Raw genomic sequence first — 19040 nt, forward strand, 5'->3', positions numbered from 1 at the left:
GGAAAAAGCCCAGTGATATGAATACTTTCTGAATGCACTGTAAGGTGGTATTTGTAAGGTGGTATTTGGGCTTCATTTTTCACGATTTTATTTTTTAAATCACACGATTTTTGTAAAAGTTATGCAGTCGACCATAATGCAACGCACTTTGAAAGGTGGTGACCCGAGGATGACTGTACTAAAGTGATCCGCTTGATCTTACCCAGTGACTGGAGTCAGGAACGTGTGCATGCAATTGGAATGCATTTCAATGAATAGGAATGGAGTTGCTGCATTCAATTACTTGACGATTACTTGAATAATTAGGGGTTTCTCTGTAGTCTTTTTTTTGTAATGCTCAAATGACTGAGGCATAGATTGCTAACTGTTTATTCTAATTTGGCACACAAAAACTAGAGGCCATGAGTAGCTTGGTCAATAATAATGGCACTGATTGGCCTATAGGTGGCTCTGTTATAAGCAGCCTCACGTAAACCCTCATTCTTCTCTCCATTTGACCAAGAGACTTGAAACTTTGTATTAATATTTCTTTCCTCGTGCTGAAAACATTTGCCTCAGGGACCCACAAGGTTTGTCAGGATAGATTTCCCTCTATCTTGGAAATTTCTGAAAACATTTGAAAAACCTCTCATGAACCATAAGTCCAAATAACACCCAAACCATTAACTTAGTTTGAGAAAAGCTAAGGGATTGGTTAAGAGACGGCTGAGTAATTGATACATCAGATTTTACTTGTCCATTTAGATCCTTTGTAAATCCACTCCACAATGGCCATAATGGAAACAAAACCATTACTATGATGAACATTGATATCTTAAGCAATTAAGAAAACCATTAACAATTCACTTTTGACTATGTAATGCTAGTAATTAAAATCAAATCATACAAAATGTTATTCTCATGGACTAAAAGTCAAATTCACTCCAAATGTGGTCCTTGGACTAATCACAATAGTCCCTAAAGAGTTTGAGAAAACAACATTTATGCATTCAAATATAGCCACACTAAATGCTAAAAATACTTCAAAAATCTTCTCATGAACCATAGAACCAAATATGGAATGTATATCCATGGTACATGTCTTAACTTAGTTTGAGAAAAGTTTAGGGATTGGTCAAAAGATGGCTCAGTTAATTTGATTTTACGTTTCCATTTAAACCTCTGTAAATCCAGTGTTTGGTTTTCATAGTAATGTAGTAATTTTTTTTTTTTCTGTCAAAGACATTCACCTTGATGTGATGGGTGTGAAGCCAAATCCAAACTGGCCTCCCTTGACACTTTGTTTTGGTTCGCCAGGACCATTCACAGTTGAGCTCACTCAGTTTAATTCGAAGCTGATTGGCTATTATTATATAATGTTTTAATCAAGGGAGGCCAAATCCTTGCTGGCTTCCCTTGCATTCAATGCTACAGGCGTCAACAATAATCATACCATTTTTGACCAGAGAGAATCAGATAGATGGTCAACACATAGGGACGGTGGGTGCTCGCTCAGGTACTTTCTCTGGTGAGATACATTCAGCCTCTTGGGGCGGCAGGGTAGCCTAGTGGTTAGAACGTTCGACCCCCCGAGCTGACATGGTACAAATATGTCGTTCTGCCCCTGAACAGGCAGTTAACCCACTGTTCCTAGGCCGTCATTGAAAATAGGAATTTGTTCTTAACTGACTTGCCTAGTTAAATAAAGGTAAAATAAAAATTATGACTTGAAAGAAAATGATGAAATATTGATACTAAAGTTATATTTAAAAAAAATCCTGTCTTCCCTTGGCATCCATGAATACGAGGCCTCTCAGCCTCGTCGGATGAGTCCCCGGTGTCTGTAGCCTCGTCGGATGAGTCCCCGGTGTCTGTAGCCTCGTCGGATGAGTCCCCGGTGTCTGTAGCCTCGTCGAATGTGTCCCCTGTGTCTGTAGCCTCGGGGCACACAAAACTTACAATTAGAGCATGTACTGGCCAACAATTGGAGTTGCACTCACATGCTGGAGAAAAATAGTGCTATAGAGAGCGTTGTATGAGTTGAGCTCTTGGTAGCCTGGCACGGTTGTCTGTGGCTGGTTGCTTGGTGGTCTCGCGTTGTGCCGGGCCTGCTGGGTTTCAGTGTTGGGTGAAGCCTCTCGCAGTTGCGTCGGGCATGTCCCCGTGTCAACAGGCGAACAGCGTAGAGAAGCACCGCACAGCAGTAACGAGGTAGACGTCCGTTGGTTGAGATGTCCCCAGTCCAAATCCCGCTGAAGGTAAGTTCCAGTTCCTTTAATTAACTTTAGTTCTGGGGGCGTGTTTAGCAATTAGTTTGGGGAGGGAGAAGGTGATGTCTAGCTCCATGGAGGATGACCTGTCCAGCTCCGGGACTGACCTTTCTAGCTCCAAGGAGATCAGAGCCGTCTGCATCCCCCCAAACAACCTACTGGAGTAACAGGTTAATCTTGAGGTCAATGACACCCGTTTTAAAATCCTATCTGAAATATGGCACCCTATGCAGGGCAATGTCCTGCATTTACTGCCCTGGGATCTCCTTAGACCAGAGGGAAAGTGCCCTTTACTTGGCCCTCCAACACAACTTCCAGCAGCATTTGGTCTCCCATCCAGGGACAGACCAAAACTGATCCTGCTTAGCTTCATAGGCAAGCCAGCAGTGATACAGGGCAGGACCAGTGGGACTTACCTGATTCAGACCCGCCCCCTTGGTTACGATCAGCACAATGACGTTGCCAAAGGCTACAGCCAGCAGCACTGACTTCAGGTTAGGTGGGGCCTGTAATGAACATAGACAAATTGTTTAGAATTTGTAGGGAAGAGCAGGGACATTAGTACAGATCACACAGCTCTGGGGGATCAGAAAATGTCTCTCCTTGTAATTCCAAATAATTAACCATAGCCTTGTATACCCCTAGCCTTGTATACCCAAGGCACTTAATGTATACTGAACAAAAATATTAACGCAACGGGTAGTGTTGGTCCCATGTTTCATGAGCTGAAATAAGAGCTTATTTCTCTCAAAGTTTGTGAAAAAAATTTGTTTACATCCCTGTAAGTGAGCATTTCTCTTTTGCCAAGATAATCCATCCACCTGAATGCACAGAGATCCCGTGGCCCATTGTCATGCCATTCATTCGTCGCCATCACCTCATGTTTAAGCATGATAATGCACGGGCCCATGTCACAAGGATCTGTACAACATTTCCTGGAAGCTGAAAATGTCCCAGTTCTTCCATAGCCCGCATACTCACCAGCCATGTCACCCATCTAATTGATACAAAGAATGAATGGGCTACATTTATCACTCAAACAAAGTGTTATGAGTGAGTGCACCAAAAACATATTTCCAGGGTGTATATGCATCCTCTTCTCAGTGCAGCCTCTTGCAACACCACGGGTAGGAGAAGGATATCTGCGAAAGTAATGCTTTGACGCCAAGTGTGCTCATATTGTTGCTACTTTTAACTGTTGTGCTAGCTAACATGCTACTGAACCGTGACGCTAGCATATTGACATGCATATGTTATTAAAAGACAGCGACATATTCACAAAAAAAGTGTTTAGGCAAGTCATTAGTTAGCTAACTTAGCTAGATATCACATTAATTGTGCAAAAAATATAGCTAACATTAATTAGCTAAGCGCTAGCCAGTTAACGTTAGCTATCTAGATAGTCAGTCAGTAGCGCTGACAGATTGAAACTGATATCAATAAAATGTGTTTTACTCTATCCCATCTAGGCATCAATTAGCTAACACTATTTTAAAGTTTATTAGGAAGTTAGACACTCACCGGACAACTTCGGTAGGAAGCCAGCTAGATAGTTTGGTTTCCATTTTCCAACGGATTCTTCTTCTCCCCCTGCTGACTGGTCGTCAACGGTTACTGGTCTTGGAACTCATGTGTTCACCAGAAATGGCTTCTGGTAAACAATTTGCCACTAGTTGCAATAAATATTATTGTTGCCAAAGGTTTGCTGCAGATTATCCACCAGTGTCAAACATTTGCAAACTTCTGGCACACTATTTAGTTTGCAGGAAGATTGCCGCAACAATTACATTTTTGTAAGCGTGACTGGCTAGTTACCAAACAAACATGCAGTGCATATAAATATTTCAAACTCATTATTTTACACTCTCTTATCACAGCACTAGCAAACTTGTTCTTTTTGCTTGCCATATCAACGTCTATTGGAGGTGCCTGAAAGAGATCCTGTAGGGAAATTGAGTCAGCATGTAGTGCTTCCACTGACAGTTGGTTGGCCTATTTATAGACAACAGTACTCAAGAAGGGCTTCCCCTGGATCGTGTGTGTCTGGTCTTGTGTGTGTGTGTGTGGTCTTTAGGAAACAGACAGTGGATCACCAGTGCGTGTGTGTGTGTGTGTAAAAGGACACAAAATGAAACATCTTTAAATATGTTTACATGACATTTCAATCAAGTGTATTTTATAAAGCCCTTTTTACATCAGCTGTTGTCTCAAAGTGCTATACTTTACCAGCCTAAAGCCCCAAAGACCAAGCCATGCAGATGTAGAAGCACAGTGGCGAGGAAAAACTGAAATCAATCAAATAAAAATGTCACATACGCCGAATACAACAGACTTTACCATGAAATGCTTACTTTCTCAACAATGCAGAGTTAAAAGTAAGAAACGATGAGCAAATAAATAAATACTAATTTAAAAAAAATAGTAACACAATAAAATAGTAAAGAGGCTATATACAAGCAGTACTGATACCAAGTCAATGTGCAGGGGTACGAGATAGTTGAGGTAATTGAGGTACTATGTACATGTAGGTAGGTTTAAAAGTGACTAGGAAATCAGGATAGATAATAAACACAGTAGCAGCAGTATGTGTGAAAGTGTGTGTGGATTTTTTAAAATTTTATATATATATATATATATATATATATATATATATATATATATATATATATATATATATATATATACTTTTCAAAAAGGGGTTCAATGCAAATAGTTTGAATCGCCATTTGATTCATTGTTCAGCAGTCTTATGGCTTCAGGGTAGAAGCTGTTCAGGAGCCTTTTGGTCCCAGACTTGGGGCTGGAGTCTTTGACACAGCCTGTTACAGAGGTCTTGGATGGCAAGGAGCTCAGCCCCAGTGATGTACTGGACCGTATGCACTACACTCTGTAGCGCCTTGCGGTTGAATGCCAAGTAGTTGCCATACCAAGCGGCGATGCAGCCTGTAGCGGTGATGCAGTTTCCTGTAGTCCGCGATCAGCTCCTTGGTGTCACTGACTTTAAGGGGGAGGTTGTTGTCCTGGTACCACACTGCCAGGTCTATGACCTTCTCCTTGTAGGCTGTCTCATTGTCATTGGTGATCAGGCCTAACACTGTTGTGTTGTCGGCAAACTTAATGAGGGAGTTGGGAGTTGTGCCCAGTCACGCAGTTGTGGGTGAACAGGGAGTACAGGATGGGACTAAGCACGCAGCCCTGATGGGCCCACGTGTTGAGGGTCAATGTGGCGAATGTGTAGTTTCCTACCCTCAACACCTGGGGGAGGCCCGTCAGGAAGTCCACGGTGGTGTTCCAAAATGTATACTTGTGTTCTATTTAGAGCGTAAAAAGGGTTACGGAAGTCATCTGTCACTTTTCAAATGGGATTCCAAACAAAGGAACGCGAAAAGGCAAGTGTGTACTAAGTTTACCAGAAGTTCTATAAGCGTACTTGGGAGAGCTGGAAAACAAAGCACGCACGGGAGCATACTTTTCTGTTCCCTTTGATGGGGAATCTATCCCACAACACCTTGCGACACAGCGAAAATTTTAAAAAAAACGTCTATATCAATGGCAGACTGAAGACCGTTTTGGGGAAAAAATATTCCTGAGGAATAAGGAATAACTTTATAAGTATTACGTTTATTTATTCACCAAATTACATTTTCATATGAATTTTGTATTCAAATGTTAAGTCATTGCTGTTTATCAGCCCCGCTAGCCAAGCAAAGTTATCTTGTCAGATGCGATGGCTAGCTAGCTAGCTAGCAGGCAATCTCATCCTAGTATCATAAAATCAGCAGTGTCAACAGTTGTTTTTTTTAAATCCTGAATTGGTGACCTTGCTAGCTAGCTAATTTCAATTTGTTTTCAGGAACAGAGGGCAACTGATGCATTCATTTCACTCCGTGGCATTGCCGTGGTAGGACAAAATAGTGGTGACCGAAGTCAGCGTGCATGCACCCGGCCCGCCACAAGGAGTTGCTAGAGCACGACGGGAGAAGGACAAACCCTCCCCTAACCCAGACGACGCTGGGCTAATTGTGCGCCGCCTCATGGGTCTCCTGGTCGCGACTGGCTGCTGTCTCCATCATCCTTAAATGGAAGAAGTTTGGAACCACCAAGAGCTAGCCACCCGGCCATACTGAGAAATCGGGGGAGAAGGGCCTGGGTCCAGGAGATGACCAACAACCCAATGGCCACTCTGACAGAGCTCCAGAGTTCCTCTGTGTTCCTCTGATGGGAGAACCTTCTAGAAGGACAACCATCTTTGCAGCACTTCACCAATCAGACCATTATGGTAGAGTGGCCAGTCAGAAGCTACTCCTCAGTAAAAGGCACATGACAGCCCACTTGGAGTTTACCAAAAGGCACCTAAAGGACTCTCAGATCATGAGAAACAAGATTCTCTGTCCTAAATTCCAAGCATCCCGTCTGGAGGAAACCTGGCACCATCTCTACGGTGAAGCATGGTGGTGGCAGCATCACGCTGTGGGGGATGTTTTTCAATGGCAGGGACTGGGAATCTAGTCAGGATCGAGGGTCCTGCTCCAGAGCGCTCAGGACCTCCGACTGTGGTAAAGGTTCACCTTCCAACAGGACAATGACCCTAAGCACACAGCCAAGAAGATGCAGTAGTGGCTTCGGGACAAGTCTCTGAATGTCCTTGAGTGGCCCAGCCATAACCTGGACATGAACCCTATCAAACATCTATGGAGAGACCTGAAAATAGCTGTGCAGCAACGCTCCTCATCCAACCGGACAGAGCTTGAGAGGATCTGCAGAGAAGAATGTGAGAAACTCCCCAAATACAGGTGTGCCTAGCTTGTAGCGTCATACCCAAGAAGACTCAAGGCTGTAATCGCTGCCAAAGGTGCTTCAACAAAGTACTGAGTAAAGGGTCTGAATACTTATGTAAATGTTACATTTCATTATTTTTTTTTATATAAATGTGCAAACATTTATAAAATCCTTATTTTCCTTTGTCATTATGGGGTATTGTGTTTAGATTGATGAGGGAAAAAACTATTTTAATACATTTTAGAATAAGGCTGTAACGTGAAAAAGTGAAGGGGTCTGAATACTTTCTGTATGAACTATCTGTTTGATATGCATGCATATAATTAAATTGAGCATTCCCCTTTATGATTAGCCAGTGTTTGTTTTGTATCAAATGCATTTAGCATACATTAGGATGAAGTAGCCTAGGCCTTCTAATCTAGTTGACTTTCCAACAGGTCAGCGCATGCTCTGAAGCTATTCTGTCTGGCCCTGTGGCCTTGTGAACGTACATACGTTTAAAGGTCTTATTCACATCAGCTACGGAGAGAGTGATCACATAGTCATCCGGAACTGCTGGTGGTCTCTTGCATGGTTCAGTGTTGCTTGCCTCGAAGTGAGCATAGAAGGTACTTAACAGCTCGTCTGGTAAGCTTGCGTCACTGGGAAGCTCGCGACTGGGTTTCCTTTGGTAATCTGTGATAGTTTGCATAGTTTTAGGTTAAAACTCTTTATGGTGTGGCTGGCTAGCTAGCAAGCTGTCTAATTGTTTTTTTTACATTTTCGAATGATGTATCTGGACCAATGACTGTATATACAGTACCAGTCAAAAGTTTGGGCATACCTACTCATTCAAGGGTTTTTCTTTATTCTTACTATTTTCTACATTTTAGAATAATAGTGAAGACATCCAAACTATGAAATAACATATGAAATCATGTAGTAACCAAAAAAAGTATGTATTTATATTTGAGATTCTTCAAAGTAGCCACCATTTGCCTTGATGACAGCTTTGCACACTCTTGGCATTCTCTCAACCAGCTTCACCTGGAATGCTTTTCCAACAGTCTTGAAGTTCCCACGTGTGCTGAGCATACATCTTTTTTTTAGAACTTGTAGCAGCATACAATTCAAAGAGAAAATGTATATTTCATTCTATGCATAACATTATTCAGTGTTTAAATTAATACATCCGTGTCGACTACACCATTTCCCCCATATGAAGAGGGCAACGCAAGTATCTTTGCTAACACTCTACAGGCACCACCAGACTAGCTAGCTATGTAAACAACCCATTATGCGAACCATTGGTGTATTAAAAGGAGCAGAGAGCATGTGACGCAGTGGCAGCAGCAGGAATTTCTCACAGAGGGTGGCTTGGTTGTTGGGTCGTGGTGCTTGCAATAATTCAATAATATATTATTAGACAAGCAGTAGCAAGTCCATACCCGTTTAGGAAAAAAGCATTTCATGTATTCGGTAATGTTACACTTATCCACATTTACCAGAGGGTTCAAATTGCAATGAGTTAGATGCTAGATAGCGTTGTCAGCATAGGCCTATCAAACACATAACTGGGGCTTCACAGTTTTATGAGAAAGCTATAAATAGAATCCACAGTGACGGGAGAGGTTGGAATGAAGGCCCAACAGTCAGCCAACACAGACTAGATACATGGTATCAGAAAGCAGGTTTTGGAGCAGTGAGCAGTTACCCACTCTGTCAGATTACATTAGTTGCAGGCTAGATGGGATACAGCTTTAAGTTTTAACATTTTGCATTTTAGCTAAGCCTAACCCTTTTCCTAACCTTAACCTAATTCTCCTAACCTGCTGTGTAAATTCAAAAAACTCAATTCTGACGTAGAGCTGTATACCATCTAGTCCAAACCAAAGAGAAAGGTCCAGGACCATGGAGTGCGAGGGGAAGTTGATCAGACACATTGGTTCCACACTGATGTCATTTCAACGTGATTTTGAACATATATGGTGTTCAACATGTAAAAATGAAGTGGATTATGAACAGGTTCTGAAAGAGGAAACATTAACTACTGGAGAAAGGAAGGTTATCTAGAGAATCACAGTCTGTATGCCACATTAGTGTAGCTATTAGAAAGCTTTTGGGGTGATTCCTCACCAAACTAGAACAAAAAAAAGATTTAGGGATTTTCACATTTAATCCATAGAAGGGTCCTTTGGAGGAAGGATTGTTGACATATATTTGACATTTGTATCTTAAAGCACAACTGAGAAAATAAACCATTTAAGTTGGAACATTTGTGACATTTAACGACCCTGTGGCTATTTGGTTTGTTTGCGTTGGCACCTTTCAACACCCCTCATTATCAGATGTATACACGCGACCACTCACTTACACTACTCACTAAACACACACCATTGTTAATTGTATTTACTTTACTTCAGGTAATAAATATATTTTGTTATTCTTTATCTCCACGTTGTCTCCCTTTTTGTTACGGGCTTCGAGGCGGTTCGTGATAGCATTGAATAATGCCTTTTTAAGAAGCCGGTGGCCACCAACTTAATGCTTTGCTACACTGTACCTAATGAACACAACCCTGATTCTGATCCAACAAGTTGAGTACAACATTATTTATATAATTGCGATACTAAAGTTGACTGTTATTATGACTGTTTGACATGTTATGACTTTTTGGTTCATAAATTGCAGGACTATGAAGCAGAGGCTCCTATCAAAGATATAACAGCTGCCATAGACGTCAAGGATATTACGAAAGCAGCAGTTAAACTGGACAACTTTCCATTCAACTCCTTCTATTCAACACCTTCTATTCAACTCCTTCACCGGCAGACAGGAACACTTCCCATTTTCCCCATGATTTAAATCAGTCTTCCAATTGTGCGACTGGATGTGAAGGGTTTAACTTTTAAACGTTGATCCTTGGTGGGGTCACCTAGTGGATTGGGCTGTCACTTGTCCTGACTCTTCCAAAAGGCTTGGCAAGGACGAGTCCCCTGCTCTCCCAGAGACACTTGTGTTCCAGCAGCTGAAGGGAGGGTGTGGGATTCCCAGTTTTATTGATGTTCTCTGTTATGGACTTTGCTTATATTGTCCTTGACTGGTTATTCCTGCGATCTCTGTTGTGTTTACATGTTAAAGTCTAAAAATAAAGCTGTCCAAAAGAAGCAGGTATTTGACTGGTCCGTTTAATGACCATATCAGCTATAAGTCTGTTTCATATATGGGCATATCCTCTGGTGCACAGCTCAAATGGCAGCAGATCTGCCAATAAACCAATGCCAAATTACCTGAGATATATTGCTGTGGAAGCTGGATGTATTTCTGATACACCCATTTCTGAACATGGCCATATTGGGATTGTAAATGATCTGTTGCTTTGGTACACTTCTTGTAACTTTGCCATGGACTGTATTGGATCAAATGTTAGTTTCAAGAACAGCTCAGCAGATATCATGAAGCAATCCCAGAGGGTCATAAAGCAATCCCAATTGACTTCAGGCTGCATGTATTTCTGACACACAGTTTCATATCATGGCCATGGTTGGAGGTCACTGAGAGGGGGTAATAATTTGAAAAATTTGGACTAAAGATTTGTACAACTTGCTGAAAAACCCAACAGCTCCCCATTTGATCCAAGTGTTTCTTATTGTAAATGCATTAGATTCATATTACATTTAGTCCTCCATTGATTTCACACTGCGTGCTGAAAGGTGAAGACCTCATACCTATACTGTGGACCACAGAGAGATCTGATACAGGCCAGCACATTATTTTCACCTTATTAGTCTACCATGAGGTCCTCACATTGCTGACACCGTAATAGATTTACAGCGAGATATGTGACCTGGAAAATAAGATCTCAATTAACCGAGCCAAGACTGGTGGTTTTGTGGATACATGCCACAAGCATCTGACCTTTCATGTCCAGATTTAGATTTTTAATGTCTGTGACATTTTAATGGATTGATTCATGTAAAAAGAAATGCTGACTTGAGCCAAGGCTCTGGGGTGTCTCAGCCAAGCTCTTGTATGTCGTGATAAAACTACTTTGCAAGCACAGACTGATCATTTAAAGCACCCTTAAAATGTATTGGATCAACAGTAACTATTTGATTCCCCCATGGGCCAATATGTACAAACAGTTTTATAATGACAGTTCACTCAACTGCTTAATGACATCTGGCAGTTAATACCAGAGGCCAGCAACTCTTGTTCTGGACAGCCCATCCACATGGTTTGCAGGCTCTTGTTCTGGACAGCCCATCCACATGGTTTGCAGGCTCTTGTTCCTCCCCAAGCACGAACTCAGCGGGTTCAGCTAAATCAACATGTTGTGAAGGGTCATCCCACTGGGCACACCACATCATTTAAACGTGCATTATTGAGTAAAATTTGGTTGAGATGTTAATCAATGAGATTACAACCTAACCTAACCTAGCCTACTCAAAAAGCCATCCAAAAGATAGTTGAATTTCCAATGTGTGATCATTATGCTTAAAGCATAACCAAATTCCAATAAAAAAATGATATCTGGTTTATGGTTTAATGTCACCCAAATGTCTATCACTGCACTTTCAATCAAAGTTCAAATTTGTTTTATTTCCCTGAGGGTAACTTCTGGCCAGAGCAAGTTTGGAGCTCATGCCGGGTGTACACGACAGGTCATATATCATGCAAGATCTTTGCATATTAAAATAACTTAATCTCATAAACATTTAGTTTGCACGGTGCTAATGTTCTCTCCACCCACAAACATGGCAAGAAAATACCATGTCTAATAACAGTGACATCAGTGCCAGAATAAGGCTGCATTGGCAGATATATCAAACAATAAACCTTGGCTGCAGTGAAGACGAGAGCACAGTCCAAGAAATGAAAAGGCCTAGATGGTCCGCTCCCTGCTCAACTAGTGTATCCAGTTGCTCCCCCCCCCCCCCCCCCCTTTGGGGCTTCTTGTAGGGGAGACTGGGGTTGGTTGTCTCAAGCGTTGGGTGTCAGAGTGCAAATTATTCCCAATCTAAATGGCGCTGTGTAATATTTTTACGGTTCAACCTTCTTACGATGTCTCTTTCGTAGCATTAAGATCATCTTTAGAACCCTCTTATGATGTCTCTTTCGTAGCATTAATATAATCTTTAGAACCTTCTTACGATGTCTCTTTTCTTTTTTTAATTTTTTTCTTTTTTTCTTTTTCTTTTATTTTTAATTTTACCCCTTTTTCTCCCCAATTTCGTAGTTTATGTTTTTTTGGTAAATGTTTGAACTATGAGAGAATCCATGAATTATGTTTGTTGAAAAGAAGGGAGCTGTATTTCAAACCTATTTTCTTACTTCCTAGGTCAAGCCATGGGGGGTATACAGTATTGTATAGAGTATACTGCCAGCATACATTAAATGCCAAGATTAAAATGTCAAGCTTTTCATAAAGCATAAAATTTAGCATTTTGTTAGGAATATTGTTCAATCAAAGAAAGACTTGGCTATTGCTAAGATTCTGTTTGCTCTATTGCATCACTTCCTCTTACCAAAAGAATAACCCCATATTGTATGACATCATCAGTATTGTGTAATAATATTGCCCCTGCGATGGGGCTGGTTGTCACAAGTGGACAGAGTGTGTTTGATGACTCATAACTCCATGATGGAATAAGATATGAGGATAAAAAAGGGTTCCCATTTCAACCAAAGACATTGGTTTCCTCATAAGATATTGTCACGTTGGTATTGTCATGTATTGTCATGTTGTGTCTCTGTCCTTTCCTTTCACCCTGTCTCCCTCTGCTGGTCGTATTAGGTTACCTTTTCTCCCCCGCTTTCCCCCAGCTGTTCCTTGTCTCCTCCTGACTACCTCGTCACCCCGTTTCCCACCTGTTCCCTTTTTCCCTCTGATTAGTCCCCTATATCTCTCTCTGTTTTTGTTCCTGTCCTTTGTCGGATTCTTGTTTGTTGTGTTTCATGCCTGAGCCAGACTATCGTCATGTTTGCTGTAACCTTGTCCTGTCCTGTCGGAATCTGCCGGTCTATCTGAGCCTACCTATGTTTGGTTATTAAAGAAGCTCTGTTTAAGTTAGTTCGCTTTTGGGTCCTCATTCACTCACCGTAACAGAAGAATCCGACCTAACAGACTACTCTATTGAGTTTCGCACTCTTGCTGCCTCCAGTGGCTGGAACGAGCCGGCTTTGCTCGCTCGTTTTCTGGAGGGTCTCCGCGCAGAGGTAAAGGATGAGATTCTCTCCCGGGAGGTTCCTTCCAGCGTGGATTCCTTGATTGAACTCGCTATTCGCATTGAGCGACGGGTTGATCTTCGTCACCGAGCTCGTGGAAAGGAGCTCGCGTTCTCCGTTGCCCCCCTCTCCGCATCACTACCATCTTCCTCTGCCGGCTCGGGTGCTGAGCCCATGCAGCTGGGAGGTATCCGCATCTCGATTAAGGAGAGGGAACGGAGAATCACCAACCGCCTCTGTCTCTATTGCGGTTCCGCTGGTCATTTTGTCACTTCATGTCCAGTAAAAGGCCAGAGCTCATCAGTAAGCGGAGGGCTACTGGTGAGCGCTACTACTCCTGTCTCTCCTTCAAGATCCTGCACTACCTTGTCGGTCCATCTACGCTGGACCGGTTCGTCAGCTTCCTGCAGTGCCTTAATAGACTCTGGGGCGGAGGGCTGTTTTATGGACGAGACCTGGGCTCGGGAACATGACATTCCTCTCAGACAGTTAAAGGAGCCCACGGCCTTGTTCGCCCTGGATGGTAGTCCTCTCCCCAGGATTCAGCGTGAGACGCTACCTTTAACCCTCACTGTCTCTGGTAATCATAGTGAAACCATTTCTTTTTTAATTTTTCGTTCACCTTTTACACCTGTTGTTTTGGGCCATCCCTGGCTAGTTTGTCATAATCCTTCCATTAATTGGTCTAGTAATTCTATCCTCTCCTGGAACGTCTCTTGTCATGTGAAATGTTTAATGTCTGCTATCCCTCCTGTTTCCTCTGTCTCTTCTTCACAGGAGGAGCCTGGTGATTTGACAGGGGTGCCGGAGGAATATCACGATCTGCGCACGGTGTTCAGTCGGTCCAGGGCCACCTCTCTTCCTCCACACCGGTCGTATGATTGTAGTATTGATCTCCTTCCGAGAACCACCCCCCCCCCGGGGTAGACTATACTCTCTGTCGGCTCCCGAACGTAAGGCTCTCGAAGATTATTTGTCTGTAGCTCTTGACGCCGGTACCATAGTCCCCTCCTCCTCTCCCGCCGGAGCGGGGTTTTTTTTTGTCAAGAAGAAGGACGGGTCTCTGCGCCCCTGCATAGATTATCGAGGGCTGAATGACATAACAGTGAAGAATCGTTATCCGCTTCCTCTTATGTCTTCAGCCTTCGAGATCCTGCAGGGAGCCAGGTTTTTCACTAAGTTGGACCTTCGTAACGCTTACCATCTCGTGCGCATCAGGGAGGGGGACGAGTGGAAGACGGCGTTTAACACTCCGTTAGGGCACTTTGAATACCGGGTTCTTCCTTTCGGCCTCGCTAACGCTCCAGCTGTCTTTCAGGCATTAGTCAATGATGTCCTGAGAGACATGCTGAACATCTTTGTTTTCGTTTACCTTGACGATATCCTGATTTTTTCACCGTCACTCCAGATTCATGTTCAGCACGTTCGACGTGTCCTCCAGCGCCTTTTAGAGAATTGTCTTTTTGTGAAGGCTGAGAAGTGCACTTTTCATGCCTCCTCCGTCACATTTCTCGGTTCTGTTATTTCCGCTGAAGGCATTAAGATGGATCCCGCTAAGGTCCAAGCTGTCATTGATTGGCCCGTCCCTAAGTCACGCGTCGAGCTGCAGCGCTTTCTCGGCTTCGCGAACTTCTATCGTCGTTTCATCCGTAATTTTGGTCAGGTGGCAGCTCCTCTCACAGCCCTTACTTCTGTCAAGACGTGCTTTAAGTGGTCCGTTTCCGCCCAGGGAGCTTTTGATCTCCTCAAGAATCGTTTTACATCCGCTCCTATCCTTGTTACACCTGACGTCTCTAGACAGTTCGTTGTCGAGGTTGACGCGTCAGAGGTGGGCGTGGGAGCCATTCTTTCTCAGCGCTCCCTCTCTGACGACAAGGTCCACCCATGCGCGTATTTTTCTCATCGCCTGTCCCCGTCGGAACGTAACTATGATGTGGGAAACCGCGAACTGCTCGCCATCCGGTTAGCCCTAGGCGAATGGCGACAGTGGTTGGAGGGGGCGACCGTTCCTTTTGTCGTTTGGACTGACCATAGGAACCTTGAGTACATCCGTTCTGCCAAACGACTTAATGCGCGTCAGGCGCGTTGGGCGCTGTTTTTCGCTCGTTTCGAGTTCGTGATTTCTTATCGTCCGGGCTCTAAGAACACCAAGCCTGATGCTTTATCTCGTCTCTTCAGTTCTTCAGTAGCCTCCACTGACCCCGAGGGGATTCTCCCTGAGGGGCGTGTTGTCGGGTTGACTGTCTGGGGAATTGAGAGGCAGGTAAAGCAAGCGCTCACTCACACTCCGTCGCCGCGCGCTTGTCCTAGGAACCTTCTTTTCGTTCCCGTTCCTACTCGTCTGGCCGTTCTTCAGTGGGCTCACTCTGCCAAGTTAGCCGGCCACCCTGGCGTTCGGGGTACGCTTGCTTCCATTCGCCAGCGTTTTTGGTGGCCCACCCGGGAGCATGACACGCGTCGTTTCGTGGCTGCTTGTTCGGTCTGCGCGCAGACTAAGTCCGGTAACTCCCCTCCTGCCGGCCGGCTCAGGCCGCTGCCCATTCCCTCTCGACCGTGGTCTCACATCGCCTTAGATTTTGTCACCGGACTGCCTTCGTCAGCGGGGAAGACTGTTATTCTTACGGTTGTCGATAGGTTCTCTAAGGCGGCTCATTTCATTCCCCTTGCTAAGCTTCCTTCTGCTAAAGAGACGGCACAAATCATCATCGAGAATGTTTTCAGAATTCATGGCCTTCCGTCAGACGTCGTTTCGGACAGAGGTCCGCAATTCACGTCTCAATTTTGGAGGGAGTTTTGCCGTTTGATTGGGGCTTCCGTCAGTCTCTCTTCCGGCTTTCACCCCCAGTCTAACGGTCAAGCAGAACGGGCCAATCAGACTATTGGTCGCATCTTACGCAGTCTTTCTTTTCGCAACCCTGCGTCTTGGTCAGAACAGCTCCCCTGGGCAGAGTACGCCCACAACTCGCTTCCTTCGTCTGCGACCGGGCTATCTCCTTTTCAGAGTAGCCTCGGGTACCAGCCTCCGCTGTTCTCATCTCAGTTCGCCGAGTCCAGCGTCCCCTCCGCTCAGGCTTTTGTCCAACGTTGCGAGCGCACCTGGAAGAGGGTCAGGTCTGCACTTTGCCGTTATAGGACGCAGACTGTGAGGGCTGCTAATAAGCGTAGAACTAAGAGTCCTAGATATTGTCGCGGTCAGAGAGTTTGGCTCTCCACTCAGAACCTTCCCCTTAAGACGGCTTCTCGCAAGTTGACCCCGCGGTTCATTGGTCCGTTCCGTATTTCTCGGGTCATTAATCCTGTCGCAGTTCGACTTCTTCTTCCGCGATACCTTCGTCGCGTCCACCCGGTCTTCCATGTCTCCTGTATTAAGCCCGTTCTTCGCGCCCCCGCTCGTCTCCCCCCCCCCCCCCCCATCCTTGTCGAGGGCGCACCCATCTACAGGGACCGCAGGATTTTGGACATGCGTCCTCGGGGCCGTGGTCACCAGTACCTCGTTGATTGGGAGGGGTACGGTCCTGAGGAGAGGAGTTGGGTTCCCTCTCGGGACGTGCTGGACCGTGCGCTGATCGAGGATTTCCTCCGTTGCCGCCAGGTTTCCTCCTCGAGTGCGCCAGGAGGCGCTCGGTGAGTGGGGGGGTACTGTCATGTATTGTCATGTTGTGTCTCTGTCCTTTCCTTTCACCCTGTCTCCCTCTGCTGGTCGTATTAGGTTACCTTTTCTCCCCCGCTTTCCCCCAGCTGTTCCTTGTCTCCTCCTGACTACCTCGTCACCCCGTTTCCCACCTGTTCCCTTTTTCCCTCTGATTAGTCCCCTATATCTCTCTCTGTTTTTGTTCCTGTCCTTTGTCGGATTCTTGTTTGTTGTGTTTCATGCCTGAGCCAGACTATCGTCATGTTTGCTGTAACCTTGTCCTGTCCTGTCGGAATCTGCCGGTCTATCTGAGCCTACCTATGTTTGGTTATTAAAACCTGTTAAATCTACCCCCACCTTTTTTGAAAATTCTGTTAAAAATCGCGCAACTTTTCAGCGTCCTGCTACTCATGCCAGGAATATAGTATATGCATATGATTAGTATGTGTGGATAGAAAACACTCTGAAGTTTATAAAACTGGTTAAATCACGGCTGTGACTATAACAGAGCGTGTGTTTCATTGAAAAACGCAAGAAAAACTGCTCTCTGAAAGCAAAAAATAATTTCCATAAGTCACTTCCACCAGTTGTTAAAGGAGAACAGAATTTAATGGAAATTTGCCTGCACTTCATACAAATTCCGCACGATGGCGCCATTGTACTAATTTTCAATCGAATTAATTGTTGGAAAATCCATCTGTCTGACCCCAAGTTTTCCAGTCTTCACCCGGATGCAGTTCAAGGAGAGATCAGATTGCATTGTTTTTGAAGTGAGGACCTATTGAAGAGACATCGCCCTGTAATCGTTTTGATAGATTATAAACGTTTACTAATACCTAAAGTTGGATTACAAAAGGATTTCGAAGTGTTTTGTGAAAGTTTATCGTCGACTTTTTTAATTTTAAAAAATTACGCAGCGTTTAAAAACGATGAATTTTTCTGAATGACACTACTTCAATACAAAGCTATTTTGGGTATATATGGACCGATTTAAACGAAAAAAAGACCCAATAGTGATGTTTATGGGGCATATAGGAGTGCCAAGAAAGAAGCTCGTCTAAGGTAATGAATGTTTTATATTTTATTTCTGCGTTTTGGGTAGCGCCGTCTATCGCAAAATCTGTTGTTTACGTGTCGAGCTGGCATTTTGGGGGGTGCATGCTATCAGATAATAGCTTCTGATGCTTTCGCCGAAAAGCATTTTAAAAATCTGACTTGCTGGCTAGGTTCACAACGAGTGTAGCTTTAATTTAATACCCTGCTTGTGAATTTTGATCAAGGTTTGAGTTTTAACGAGTACATTTAGCATTTAGCGTAGCGCATTTGCATTTCCAGGTGCCTACTTGGGACATGTGCGTCTCAAGTAGATTCAAGAAGTTAAAGAAGCTCTGTTTAAGTTAGTTCGCTTTTGGGTCCTCATTCACTCACCGTAACAGGTATGAAGGATCGGGAGACAGGTGCAGGAATGCGTAATAGTTTTTTAAAATTTCCCAAATGACAGCGTGCCGTGTTTAAGGTACAGGGACAAAGACCAAACAAACACGTATACAAAACACAGGGTTGAGACCCTAACAAAAGAGCGAGGATACATCGAAAAAATACACCGGGACGAGACCAGTAACACACACGCACGCACACAATGATTCCACACGGGACGAAAACCGTAATCATCTGCACAATCCATAAATGCCACGAAAGCCAACACATCATAGCACAGGTACTCACATGCACCAACTGACATTGTAACAATAATCGACCGGACAATGGTAAACAAAGGGCACATTTACACAATTACTAATCACTGGGAATAGGACAGTTCTGGAGGGATCCGTGACAGATATACTGGTGATGAGAAATACACACCAGAGTAAAAAGTGACAACCAACCCCAGTCCCCCCTACTAATGTTCTGGGTGGACACAGCACCCCAAACACACAGACATTGGTTTCCTCATAAGATATACTGGTGATGAGAAATACACAGCAGAGTAAAAAGTGACAACCAACCCCGGTCCCCCCCTACTAATGTGCTGGGTGGACACAGCACCCCAAACACACAGGGTGTATTCAGGTGGTGAAAATGTCATGTAAATGTAAAGGAATCTCTTACTTTATTGTAACTATTCCCTATTCATTTTATGACAGTTTTACTGAAGCCAGCTCAGCTGTTAAGTG

The 19040-nt window shown here is 44.0% G+C and overlaps 1 long non-coding RNA gene across 2 annotated transcripts; it reads right to left on the reverse strand.

The window, feature by feature from the left end:
- Positions 1–363: 363 nt before the first annotated feature.
- Positions 364–4327, reverse strand: LOC110513052. 2 transcript variants are annotated; one of them, XR_005042047.1, is made up of 3 exons: positions 3771–4327; positions 2666–2755; positions 364–2231 (listed from the first exon to the last, which is right to left on the reverse strand). It is a non-coding gene; the product is annotated as an uncharacterized LOC110513052 (long non-coding RNA). The 2 variants fall into 2 exon arrangements; XR_005042048.1 differs by having other exon boundaries at positions 364–1917; positions 3771–4317.
- Between the last annotated feature and the right edge of the window lie 14713 nt (positions 4328–19040).

Source organism: Oncorhynchus mykiss, unplaced genomic scaffold, assembly GCF_013265735.2.
Source record: "Oncorhynchus mykiss isolate Arlee unplaced genomic scaffold, USDA_OmykA_1.1 un_scaffold_216, whole genome shotgun sequence".
NCBI classification, from domain to species: domain Eukaryota; kingdom Metazoa; phylum Chordata; class Actinopteri; order Salmoniformes; family Salmonidae; genus Oncorhynchus; species Oncorhynchus mykiss.